Below are 14636 nucleotides of genomic sequence, written 5' to 3'. Positions count from 1 at the left end.
TCACTCACTACGAAAGCAAAAGACTTGGCAGACGATGCACCATCCCCCCAATGAAAAGCAGGGGTGTCACTAGGACGTTAAGAGACCATACAATAAGTGTCAGGGGCCCGAGACTGTTCAACTGCCTCCCAGCACACATAAGGGGGATTACCAACAGACCCCTGGCAGTCTTCAAGCTGGCACTGGACAAGTACCTAAAGTCAGTTCCTGATCAGCTGGGCTGTGGCTCGTACGTTGGTTTGCGTGCAGCCAGCAGCAACAGCCTGGTTGATCAGGGGCTGATCCACCAGGAGGCCTGGTCACAGACCGGGCCGCGGGGGCGTTGACCCCCGAAACTCTCTCCAGGTAAACTCCAGGGAGAGGGAAGCACGAAGGGCTGGACGAATGAAACCAAGCTACAAGAGAGGGGGGACTATACAGGCATGAAGAATTTTCTTTGCGAGGTCCAGCGGGACAGAGAACTAGCAGGGAAAAAAGTAAATGAGATGATGAAATATGTGACAATAATATGTAAGGAAGCGGAGGAGAGGTTTGTTCCCAAAGGAACGATATCATAGAGAACACAGGCTACCACAAGATATTGAGAACACGGACTCCGTAAGATATCACAGAAAACAGGGAATCCCTCAAGATAGAGAAAGCAGACTACACAAGATATCATAGAAGAAGACAAGTAAGTTTATTTTGGTACATGTGCACTTGAGTACAATTATCATATGTAGTTTAACATATGTGTAAATTACCCAAGACAACCCCAAAAAAGTCAGACAAAGTGGCTTTTTTCCATTGGGATCCTTGTAATATTTTATTATTTAATCCCTACACCTCTGGAAAACGGAAGCCATACTCTTTGGCACGAAAAATAAACTGAAAAGGGTAAATAATTTTATGTCCAGTGTAATGGGGAACCATCGCTCCAGTATCTTCAGTGAAATATCTGGAAATCCCCTTTGACCCAAGCCTGTCAGGAGAACTGATAGGGAACAATGTAGTTAGGAAAGGGAATGTCAGACTAAAGTGTCTACAAACAGGCAGAATGTCTACCTACTGAGGCTCGCAAGACCCTATGTCTAGCCCTTATACAATACCTTGGTACTCTGCCTTAACAGAAAAAAACAACAACTGAAAGATGGACTACAAATCACCCAGAACAAAATGGTAAGATTCATCCTGGACTTGGGTCCAAGAGAACATGTAGGCCAGGATGAACTACATGTAGGCCAGGATGAACTACATGTAGGCCAGGATGAACTACATGTAGGCCAGGATGAACTACAACAATTGAATATGCTGAATGTTGAAGACAGAGTAAAACAACTGAAGTTAAATCACATTAATAAAATTCCTTAAAGTGTCCAGAATATCTTGCATCCAAGTTTGACAAGGCTGAGAACCAAAGTAATCATAGTATACTACTACTACTACTACTACTACTAATACTACTACTACTACTACTACTACTACTAATAATAATAATAATAATAATGTCTGTTGTGATAGAAACACAGGCCTTATCTCTAGGCTTTATTGAACATAGAATCTTCATAGTACTTCTGCAACAATAAAATATAATGACTAGTACATCTAATAATGGCTTCTACAGGGATGGTGATGTCTTGCATATGTCAAGAGAAAAGTTATAACTACAGGCCACATATTTAAACTCACCATGTAATCTGCATCGCTGATAAATGGATAAAGTAGGAGAGAATCACACACCATGTGTTGGTGCCCATGACACACACCAAACTGTTGTTGTTGTTAAGGGCCCCTAGAGGTGGTGCAGTATTATCCTGCTGCTGCTCCCCACAGGACCAGTATCACTACAATCTCCCCCTTCTAAAATATCAGAGACAGTAATCTCCCAAACTGTTAGGTGGGCGACGTACACGTCCCGACCTTCGTAGCCCTTGAGCCTCTTCACCAGGTTCGATATTTTCCAGCAGGGTTTGATTAACTGCTGGAGCAGAATCCTCTATTTCCATAGGGGTAGTCTCAAGGGGCTTTCCAGGAGAAAACGAAGCATCTTTCACATCTATTGGTGTATCTTGAGATTCCACACTAATAGGGATTTCAACTGGGGCTAAATGTCTTGTAGATACTGTAGTCTCTTCACCATTTTGGTAGCGAATGTGGGCGTAATGTGGATTAGCTTGCAGGAGCTCTACCTCTTCCACTAAAGGATCCGTCTTGTTCATCCTACGGTGACTCTTCAGGAGAACGGGTCCAGGATGACATAACCAAGTGGGCACGGAGGCTCCCGTAGAGGAACGACGTGAATAGTTGAGGAGTCTTTCATGAGGGGTTGCATTAGTAGCTGTGCACAGCAGTGATCTAATAGAGTGAAGAGCATCAGGTAGGACAGTTTGCCAGTGTTGAACAGGTAGATTGCGCGACTTTAATGTCATTGTAACTGCCTTCCATATAGTACCATTGAACCGCTCCACTTGACCATTGCCTTGAGGGTTGTAGCTTGTTGTTCTGCTGCAGGCAATACCTTTGCTAGCCAAAAACTCCTGAAGTTCGTTACTCATGAACGAGGATCCCCTGTCTGAATGGATATAAGCTGGCATACCAAAAATAGAGAACAACTGTGAAAGACAACTAATAACAGTTGAAGCAGCCATATTTGCACAGGGGAATACAAAGGGAAACCTTGAATATTCATCTACTATGTTAAGGAAATACCTATTCTGATTTGTGCTTGGTAGAGGTCCTTTGAAATCTATATTCAATCTTTCGAAAGGCTGGGTGGATTTTATGAGATGAGTCTTCTCTGGCTGATGAAAGTTTGGCTTGCACTCTGCACATACTCTGCATGCTCTGATCACTTGCCGCACATCTTCCACTGAGTAGGGCATGTTCTTTGATTTGACAAAATGGTACAGGCGTGTAACTCCTGGGTGACACAAAGCCTTGTGGAGAGCTGAGAGTGATTGCAAATCATGACATGCTGCTCCACAGTGGGACCTAGAGAATGCATCAGGTGAGATGTTCTCTTGACCCGGTCGGTACAGAATATCAAAGTCATAACACGATAGTTCCATCCTCCAGCGTAATATCTTGTCATTCTTTATCCTACTTTTGTGCCTCTTGTCGAACATATACATCACGGACCGTTGGTCAGTCCTTATGGTGAAATGTCTACCAGTTAAATAATGCCTCCAGTGGCGAACTGCTTCTATGATGGCCTGGGCTTCCTTTTCTACAGCAGCATAACATTTCTCTGATCCTTGAAAAGTTCTCGAAAAGAAGGCTACTGGTCGTCCTGCCTGAGATAAGACTGCAGCAATGGCAATGTCAGATGCATCCGTTTCCACTTCGAATGGTAGGGACTCATCAATGGCTTGAACTACTGAGTTTTCAATGTCCTGTTTGAGAGTATGGAAAGCGGCTTCTGCTTCCTTTGTCACAGGAAATGTGGTAGCACTCAATGGGCGGACTTTACTTGAATAGTTGTAGATCCATTGTGAGTAATAAGCAAAGAGACCAAGAGTTCTTCGGAGTGACTTTTTGTCTTGAGGCATTGGAAGTTCCCGTAGAGGTCGTAGTCGTTCAGGGTCTGGGAATATTGAACCTCCTTCCACTACATAACCAAGGATGCTAAGCCTTTTAGTTGAAAAAGTGCACTTTTCCTCATTGTAACTGATATTTTTCTTCTTGGCGGCTTCCAAAAACTTATCAAGGTTTGCATCATGTTCCTCCTGGGTCTTGCCACAAATGGTAACATTATCTAAATACGCGTAGGTTCCCATGAGTTGCTCTTCCTGAATGAGTGAATCCATAATTCGTTGGAAGCAGGCTACCCCATTGGTGACTCCAAAAGGGACTCTGGTAAACTGATACAGGCCATCACTAGCCTGAAACGCTGTGTATGGTTTATCTTCATTCCTTATAGGGACTTGATGATAGGCACTCTGCAGATCAATTGTGCTAAACACGTAGTACTGAGCAATTTTGTTCACTGTATCGTCAATTCGAGGTAGAGGGTACCCATCAAGAAGTGTAAATTTGTTGATTGTCTCAGAGTAATCGATAGCCAGTCTCCGTTTCCTATAACCATCTTTAACAACAACAACCTGTGCACGCCAAGGGGAATCACTCGGTTCTATAATACCCTCCTTCAGCAGCCTCTGAGTTTCTTTCTCAATGAACATCCGATCCTCATAAGAATAGCGGCGTGACTTAGCTGATATAGGATGGCAATCCGCGGTAAGATTTGCAAACAGCTTTGGTGGGTCTACCCTTAAAGTGCTAAGTCCACAGACAACAAGAGGAGGCAGTTCACCTCCATATGTTAAGGTGACACTACCATGCAGCTTCTGAAAGTCCTGACCAAGGATAACATCAGAGCACAGTTGTGGCAGAATAGCTAAATGTACATCTTGATAATCCTTTCCATTAACTCTGAGATTTACCTTACAAAACCCTAAGGTCTGAATAGAGAGAGATGTTGATGCCATGGAAACGGTACCTGATGAGTGATGTAGAGTCAAGGAGAGCCGTTTAACTAAGTCAAGGTTGATGAAACTCTCTGAGCTGCCACTATCAATAAGACCATCTACTTCTGTTCCTTTGATGAATACTTTCACAACTGCCTTTGACAGTGAATTTGGAGTAGCCGCAGAAGTCACTGTTGCTAGAGTCGCATGATCACTGGAATGTGTGGAGGCACTAGCTCTTGTTGATGCATTAGCACGACATACTTTAGCAAAGTGACCTTTCTTGTGGCATTTATGGCACATTGCTTCACGAGCAGGACACTTTGGACGTGGATGTCTTGAAAAACCACAAAAGAAACACACCGTACCTGCTGCTGCTGTCACTGAGGCAGGTTCCACAGTAACTTCATTGCAAGAGTCTTGGTCAGGAATTGCAGCACTTACCACTCGAGAAGGCTGAGTGGTACTGTATACTTCAGAATTCTTCTGGGCTGAATCTAGAGCTCTTGCCTGGTCAAAGGCAGCGGCTAAGTCGAGAGTTTTATTCTCCAATAAACGCTGCCTTATTATTGGTGATTGCAGGCCACTGATAAAAGCATCCCTGATGGACTCTTCACAATACTGAGCAGCTGTCACTGCTTGGAAGTGACAGTCCTTACCTAAAATTTTCAGTGCTTGAAAGTATTCCTCTAAGGACTCATCAATCTGCTGGCGGCGAGTTGCAAGGCGATAGCGTGCAAAGATTTCATTTGTAGGTTTAATATACTGAGACTTGAGGGTTTTGATAGCATCTTCGTAGGTATTACACTCAGAAATAGCCTCATATATCTTAGGTGACACAAAATTGATGAGCAGACTTAGTTTATCTAGATCTTCTTTAGGAAGGGCTCCCAAGAAGTTTTCGAAAGTCTTAAACCAGTGCTTCCATTCCTGAGCAGCCGTTGATAAGCTGGGGTCACAGTCTAGCCTCTCAGGTTTCAGTAAACGCTCCATGTTGTGATGTAGTCTAGCGCAGGATCACCACCAGGTAGCCCAGGATTCTATGTTCAATAAATTGTTGTGATAGAAACACAGGCCTTATCTCTAGGCTTTATTGAACATAGAATCTTCATAGTACTTCTGCAACAATAAAATATAATGACTAGTACATCTAATAATGGCTTCTACAGGGATGGTGATGTCTTGCATATGTCAAGAGAAAAGTTATAACTACAGGCCACATATTTAAACTCACCATGTAATCTGCATCGCTGATAAATGGATAAAGTAGGAGAGAATCACACACCATGTGTTGGTGCCCATGACACACACCAAACTGTTGTTGTTGTTAAGGGCCCCTAGAGGTGGTGCAGTATTATCCTGCTGCTGCTCCCCACAGGACCAGTATCACTACAATGTCTTTATTTACTACAAGTACATATACAGGAAGGCCCCACTTATACAGCTGGTTAGGTTCCAGGCTACCGCCGTAAAGCGGAAACTGCCGTAAAGTGAAACACCCTTTTTTTCCACTTACAAATGCATACAAACACTAGATAACAAGTTTACACTAACATATATTAAGTTAGCAATAGAACCAGGCATCAAAAAACAATAAAAAGTACAATACACACATAGTGCACTCATTACTTATAGTCTTAATCTAGGGTGAGACAAGTAGTATTTATTGTAAGAAATCAAGTGTGGTATGTATGGTAGTCAGCCAGGCTACCATACCAGGCCACCCCACCCACACATACAATTCTATGATATTTAAGCATCCCAGAGCGATAAAATGTATATACAGTTCACTCATTACTTACCTTAAAATATAGGGTGAGATGAGTAGTATTTATTGTAAAAAATCAAGTGTGGTATGTACGGTAGTCAGCCTGGCTACCATACCAGGCCAACCCACCCACACATATATTCTATGATATTTAAGCATCCCAGAGCGATAAAATGTATATACAGTTCACTCATTACTTACCTTAAAATATTTGTAGTCTTAATGTAGGGTCAGGAGTAAGTAAATGATATAAAACGAATAAATGAGAGAGAGAAAGAATGAGCACATGAGAGAGGACAGGCGCAGAGTTATGTAAACAAACCAGGCGAAGGTAAGTTTTGTAAACAAACAAAGTGTACACGTCTGGTTTGTGTACAAGTTACATTGTGTACAGGTTGTCTCTACACTGATACGGTAGAATAAATAAAGAAGAACACTCCCATTCTCATGTAACATCATTTTGAGAAGAAATGATGCTCTGAGTGAAGGCAATGGAAATAAGTCACTCTGACTTTTTTGGGTTATCCTAGGTTCTCTACACATATGTTGTTATGTATGATAATCTATGTAACTGTATTTGTGTATACCTGAATAAACTTACTTACATACATACGAAAGGAATAATTTTCTACAGTTACCCCCAGTAACACATTTTCTCTTATGTTAGATTACAGAAAATGTTATTCTTGGCATCACTTGTACAAGTTATCTGGCTACGACATCTCATATTTATGAAGATTGAGACACTTATGCAGCATATGGGAATCTTTATTCAGGAAACGTTTCGCCACACAGTGGCTTCATCAGTCCAATACAAAGAGGAAGGCGTAAGGAGAGGAGGAGAATGAGGTAATCAGTCCCTCAACCTGGAGTCGATGTGTTCAGTCCATCAATCTTGTAGAAAGTACAGCATAGGGCCGTAGACGTGGCTTATATACTGTAGTGAGGTGACGTGAAGCAGATGGAGGCGGGGTCATAGTGGTACCATCCACTAGTCGAAGTAGGTCTTCGTCCAAAGGTTGAACAAGTGTTGAAGAATTCTTTGTAACAAGACCCCATGATGCTGCCGTGTCTGACAGTTGTGATGAATGGTTTGAAAAACCGACAAGTTGAAGATAGAGACACTTATGCAGCATATGGGAATCTTTATTCAGGAAACGTTTCGCCACACAGTGGCTTCATCAGTCCAATACAAAGAGGAAGGCGTAAGGAGAGGAGGAGAATGAGGTAATCAGTCCCTCAACCTGGAGTCGATGTGTTCAGTCCATCAATCTTGTAGAATGTACAGCATAGGGCCGTAGACGTGGCTTATATACTGTAGTGAGGTGACGTGAAGCAGATGGAGGCGGGGTCATAGTGGTACCATCCACTAGTCGAAGTAGGTCTTCGTCCAAAGGTTGAACAAGTGTTGAAGAATTCTTTGTAACAAGACCCCATGATGCTGCCGTGTCTGACAGTTGTGATGAATGGTTTGAAAAACCGACAAGTTGAAGATTGAGACACTTATGCAGCATATGGGAATCTTTATTCAGGAAACGTTTCGCCACACAGTGGCTTCATCAGTCCAATACAAAGAGGAAGGCGTAAGGAGAGGAGGAGAATGAGGTAATCAGTCCCTCAACCTGGAGTCGATGTGTTCAGTCCATCAATCTTGTAGAATGTACAGCATAGGGCCGTAGACGTGGCTTATATACTGTAGTGAGGTGACGTGAAGCAGATGGAGGCGGGGTCATAGTGGTACCATCCACTAGTCGAAGTAGGTCTTCGTCCAAAGGTTGAACAAGTGTTGAAGAATTCTTTGTAACAAGACCCCATGATGCTGCCGTGTCTGACAGTTGTGATGAATGGTTTGAAAAACCGACAAGTTGAAGACACGGCAGCATCATGGGGTCTTGTTACAAAGAATTCTTCAACACTTGTTCAACCTTTGGACGAAGACCTACTTCGACTAGTGGATGGTACCACTATGACCCCGCCTCCTTCTGCTTCACGTCACCTCACTACAGTATATAAGCCACGTCTACGGCCCTATGCTGTACATTCTACAAGATTGATGGACTGAACACATCGACTCCAGGTTGAGGGACTGATTACCTCATTCTCCTCCTCTCCTTACGCCTTCCTCTTTGTATTGGACTGATGAAGCCACTGTGTGGCGAAACGTTTCCTGAATAAAGATTCCCATATGCTGCATAAGTGTCTCAATCTTCAACTTGTCGGTTTTTCAAACCATTCATCACATCTCATATTTATGTTTATTTATTCTATTGTAGGGTGTATTTATCATCTTTTTATGTTATGTATCGTGTTTATTATATAATTTTGAAAAAAATATCATGGATGGATTAATGAAAATGTGTATATTAACGTAATATACGACATTTAATAAGACTCGGTGATTATTATTATTATTATTAGCATTTCTAATATGGCGTCACTTGTGCAAGTCGTCTGCTACCACATCTCATATTTATGTTTATTTATTCTATTGTGGGGTGTATTTAACATCTTTTTATGTTATGTATCGTGTTTATTATATAATTTTGAAAAAATATCATAGACGGATTAATGAAAATGTGTATTTAACGTAATATACGACATTTAAATGAGACTCGATGATTATTATTATCATTACTAATATGACGTCTGGAGACATAAGACACTCTTACTGATTTTAATGTGTACCTGCATGCCAGCACAGTATGTAAGCTTATTTAAGTACAGGTATACATAAGTATAATTATCAGAGTATATATAAAATATGAAATAACTTTTAAAAACATTTGAAATTTTGGAGTTTCCAGACAAAATGGAGAGACTTAGTGCTTACTGAGCTCACGAAGAATGTAAACAAACAAGGTGGGGCGCGGTGACCGTATTAGAAAGTCAGGTGGGGGGAGCTGTATAGCGAGTTTTGGTCATAATTTGAAATGACCGTCTTAGCTGAACGCCGTAAAGTGAAACGCCGTAAAGCGGGGCCTTCCTGTACAAGGTATACAGTCCTAGCTGACATCAATGACATACTATTATATAGAAAGCCGCTTGTTATGCTGAGTATTTCGGGCAAATTAGGTCAGTTTTGTCCCAGGATGCCACCCACACCAGTCGACTAACACCCAGGTACCCATTTTACTGATGGGTGAAAATAGACAGCCGGTTTACCTGGAGTTTACCTGGAGAGAGTTCCGGGGGTCAATACTCCCGCGGCCCAGTCTATGACCAGGGCTCTTGGAGGACCAGGGCCTGATGAACCAGGCTGTTACTGCTGGCCGCACGCAATCCAACGTAAGAACCACAGCCCGGGTGGTCAGGTACTGAGTTTTATTACCTTAGTAACTTGGTCATGATTGTGACCAGATCTACCTGGAGTTCATTACCATTGTAACTAGTTCAGCTATCATAACTTTGGGGTCCAGTACCTGGACCCATTATGTACCTCTGTAATATTTTGACTACCACCCACAGGATGGGTATGGGGTGACTACTGCCCACAGGATGGGTATGGTGTTACTACCACCCACAGGATGAGTATGGTGTGACTACCACCTACAGGATGGGTACGGGGTGACTACCACCCACAGGATGGGTATGGTGTGACTACCACCCACAGGATGGGTATGGGGTGACTACCACCCATGGGATGGGTATGGGGTGACTACCACCCACAGGATGGGTATGGGGTGACTACCGTCCACAGGATGGGTATGGGGTGACTACCGCCATCAGGATGGGTATGGGGTGACTACTGCCCACAGGATGGGTATGGGGTGACTACCGCCCACAGGATGGGTATGGGGTGACTACCGCCCACATCTTCACCCAAGTATGGAGCACTGCACCAGACCCAGCAGCACAAGCTAGGTCCAACTCAAACCCACCCACACCTACTCATTTATCTAACCTATTTTTAAAACTACACAACGTTTTAGCCTCAGTAACTGTACTCGGGAGTTTGTTCCACTCATCCACAACTCTATTACCAAACCAGTGCTTTCCTATATCATTCCTGAATCTGATTTTTTCCAACTTGAAACCATTGCTACGAGTCCTGTCATGACTAAAAAATTTCAGCACGCTATTTACATCCCCTTTATTTATTTCTGTTTTCCATTTATACACCTCGATCATATCCCCCCTAATTCTACGCCTTTCGAGAGAGTGCAGATTCAGGGTCCTCAGTCTATCCTCATAGGGAAGACTTCTGATACATGGGATCATCTTTGTCATCCTCCTTTGTATGTTTCCCAGAGCATTTATATCCATTCTGTAATACGGTGACCAGAACTGAGCAGCATAGTCTAAATGAGGCCTAACCAAGGATATATAGAGTTGAAGAACAACCTGAGGACTTCTATTATTTATACTTTTAGATATGAAGCCAAGAATTCTGTTAGCTTCATTGCGAACACTAATTCACTGTTGTCTTGGTTTTAAATTGCTGCTAACCAGAACTCCTAAATCCTTTTCGCAATCAGTAGTATTAAGATCTACATTATTTAGTTTATATGTGGTATGGTTAAATAATGTAGATCTTAATACTACTGATTGCGAAAAGGATTTAGGAGTTCTGGTTAGCAGTAATCTAAAACCAAGACAACAGTGCATAAGTGTTCGCAATAGAGCTAACAGAATTCTTGGCTTCATATCTAGAAGTATAAATAATAGAAGTCCTCAGACTGTTCTTCAACTCTATATATCCTTGGTTAGGCCTCATTTAGACTATGGTGTGACTACCGCCCACAGGATGGGTATGAGGTGACTACCGCCCACAGGATGGGTATGGTGTGACTACCGCCATCAGGATGGGTATGGGGTGACTATTGCCCACAGGATGGGTATGGGGTGACTACCACCCACAGGATGGGTATGGGGTGACTACCACCCACAGGATGGGTATGGGGTGACTACCGCCCACAGGATGGGTATGGGGTGACTACCGCCATCAGGATGGGTATGGGGTGACTACCGCCCACAGGATGGGTATGGGGTGACTACCGCCCACAGGATGGGTATGGGATGACTACCGCCCACAGGATGGGTATAGTGTGACTACCACCCACAGGATGGGTATGGTGTGACTACCGTCCACAGGATGGGTATGGGATGACTACCGCCCACAGGATGGGTATGGGGTGACTAACGCCCACAGGATGGATATGGGGTGAGTTCCGCCCACAGGATGGGTATGGGGTGACTACCACCCACAGGATGGGTATGGGGTGACTACCACCCACAGGATAAGTATGAGGTGACTACTGCCCACTGGATGGGTATGGGGTGAGTTCCGCCCACAGGATGGGTATGGGGTGACTACCGCCCACAGGATGGGTATGGGGTGACTACCACCCACAGGATGGGTATGGGATGACTACCACCCACAGGATGGGTATGAGGTGACTACCACCCACTGGATGGGTATGGGGTGAGTTCCGCCCACAGGATGGGTATGGGGTAACTACCGCCCACTGGATGGGTATGGGGTGAGTTCAGCCCACAGGATGGGTATGGGGTGACTACCGCCCACAGGATGGGTATGGGGTAACTACCGCCCACTGGATGGGTATGGGGTGACTACCGCCCACTGGATGGGTATGGGGTGACTACCGCCCACTGGATGGGTATGGGGTGAGTTCCGCCCACAGGATGGGTATGGGGTGACTACCGCCCACTGGATGGGTATGGGGTGAGTTCCACCCACAGGATGGGTATGGGGTGAGTACCACCCACAGGATGGGTATGGGGTGACTACTGCCCACTGGATGGGTATGGGGTGAGTTCCGCCAACAGGATGGGTATGGGGTGAGTACCACCCACAGGATGGGGATGGGGTGAGTACCACCCACAGGATGGGTATGGGGTGACTACCGCCCACTGGATGGGTATGGGGTGAGTACTGCCCACTGGATGGGTATGGGGTGTCTACCACCCACTGGATGGGTATGGGTGAGTTCCGCCCACAGGATGGGTATGGGGTGACTACCGCCCACAGGATGGGTATGGGGTGACTACCGCCCACTGGATGGGTATGGGGTGACTACCACCCACAGGATGGGTATGGGGTGACTACCGCCCACTGGATGGGTATGGGGTGAGTTCCACCCACAGGATGGGTATGGGGTGAGTACCACCCACAGGATGGGAATGGGGTGAGTACCACCCACAGGATGGGTATGGGGTGACTACCGTCCACTGGATGGGTATGGGGTGAGTTCCGCCAACAGGATGGGTATGGGGTGAGTACCACCCACAGGATGGGGATGGGGTGAGTACCACCCACAGGATGGGTATGGGGTGACTACCGCCCACTGGATGGGTATGGGGTGAGTACTGCCCACTGGATGGGTATGGGGTGTCTACCACCCACTGGATGGGTATGGGTGAGTTCCGCCCACAGGATGGGTATGGGGTGAATTCCGCCCACAGGATGGGTATGGGGTGACTACCGCCCACAGGATGGGCACGTGGTGACTACCGCCCACAGGATGGGTATGGGGTGACTACCACCCACAGGATGGGTATGGGGTGACTACCACCCACAGGATGGGTATGTGGTGACTACCACCCACAGGATGGGTATGGGGTGACTACCGCCCACAGGATGGGTAAGGGGGTGACTACCACCCACAGGATGGATATGGAGTGACTACCACCCACAGGATGAGTTTGGAGTGACTACCACCCACAGGATGGGAATGGGGTGACTACCACCCACAGGATGGATATGGAGTGACTACCACCCACAGGATGGGTATGGGGTGACTACCACCCACAGGATAGGTATGGGGTGACTACCACCCACAGGATGGGTATGGGGTGACTACCACCCACAGGTGGGAATGGGGTGAGTTCCGCCCACAGGATGGGTATGGTGTTACTGCCGCCCACAAGATGGGTATTGAGTGAGTTCCGCCCACAGGATGGGTATGGGGTGACTACCGCCCACAGGGTGGGTACGGGGTGACTACCGCCCACATGATGGGTATGGGGTGACTACCACCCACAGAACGGGTATGGGGTGACTACCACCCAGAGGATGGGTATGAGGTGACTACCACCCACAGGATGGGTATGGGGTGACTACCGCTCACAGGATGGGTAAGGGGGTGACTACCACCCACAGGATATGGATGGGGCGACCAATACCCACAGGATGGGTATGTAGTGACTACCACCCACAGGATGGGTATGGGGTGACTACCACCCACAAGATGGGTATGGAGTGACTACCACCCACAGGATGGGTATGGAGTGACTACCACCCACAGGATGGGTATGGTGTGACTACCGCCCACAGGATGGGCACGTGGTGACTACCGCCCACAGGATGGGTATGGGGTGACTACCACCCACAGGATGGGTATGGGGTGACTACCACCCACAGGATGGGTATGTGGTGACTACCACCCACAGGATGGGTATGGGGTGACTACCGCCCACAGGATGGGTAAGGGGGTGACTACCACCCACAGGATGGATATGGAGTGACTACCACCCACAGGATGAGTTTGGAGTGACTACCACCCACAGGATGGGAATGGGGTGACTACCACCCACAGGATGGATATGGAGTGACTACCACCCACAGGATGGGTATGGGGTGACTACCACCCACAGGATAGGTATGGGGTGACTACCACCCACAGGATGGGTATGGGGTGACTACCACCCACAGGTGGGAATGGGGTGAGTTCCGCCCACAGGATGGGTATGGTGTTACTGCCGCCCACAAGATGGGTATTGAGTGAGTTCCGCCCACAGGATGGGTATGGGGTGACTACCGCCCACAGGGTGGGTACGGGGTGACTACCGCCCACATGATGGGTATGGGGTGACTACCACCCACAGAACGGGTATGGGGTGACTACCACCCAGAGGATGGGTATGAGGTGACTACCACCCACAGGATGGGTATGGGGTGACTACCGCTCACAGGATGGGTAAGGGGGTGACTACCACCCACAGGATATGGATGGGTCGACCAATACCCACAGGATGGGTATGTAGTGACTACCACCCACAGGATGGGTATGGGGTGACTACCACCCACAAGATGGGTATGGAGTGACTACCACCCACAGGATGGGTATGGAGTGACTACCACCCACAGGATGGGTATGGTGTGACTACCGCCGACAGGATGGGTATGGGGTGACTACCACCTACAGGTTGGGTATGAACATAAGAACATAATAACATAAGAAAGAAGGAACACTACAACAGTCCTACTGACCCAAGCGGAGCAGGTCCCTGTTTCCCCCCCCCCCCCCCCCCCCGGATTATCCCAATGACCCACCCAGCCTGGTCATCTTCACCTAAGGATGGAGCACCGCACCAGACCCAGCAGCACAAGCTAGGTCCAACTCAAACCCACCCACACCTACTCATGTATTTATCTAACCTATTTTTAAAACTACACAACGTTTTAG

The sequence above is a fragment of the Cherax quadricarinatus genome, chromosome 60 (assembly GCF_038502225.1).
Source record: "Cherax quadricarinatus isolate ZL_2023a chromosome 60, ASM3850222v1, whole genome shotgun sequence".
Classification (NCBI taxonomy): Eukaryota; Metazoa; Arthropoda; class Malacostraca; order Decapoda; family Parastacidae; genus Cherax; species Cherax quadricarinatus.
This window is presented reverse-complemented; position numbering follows the sequence as displayed.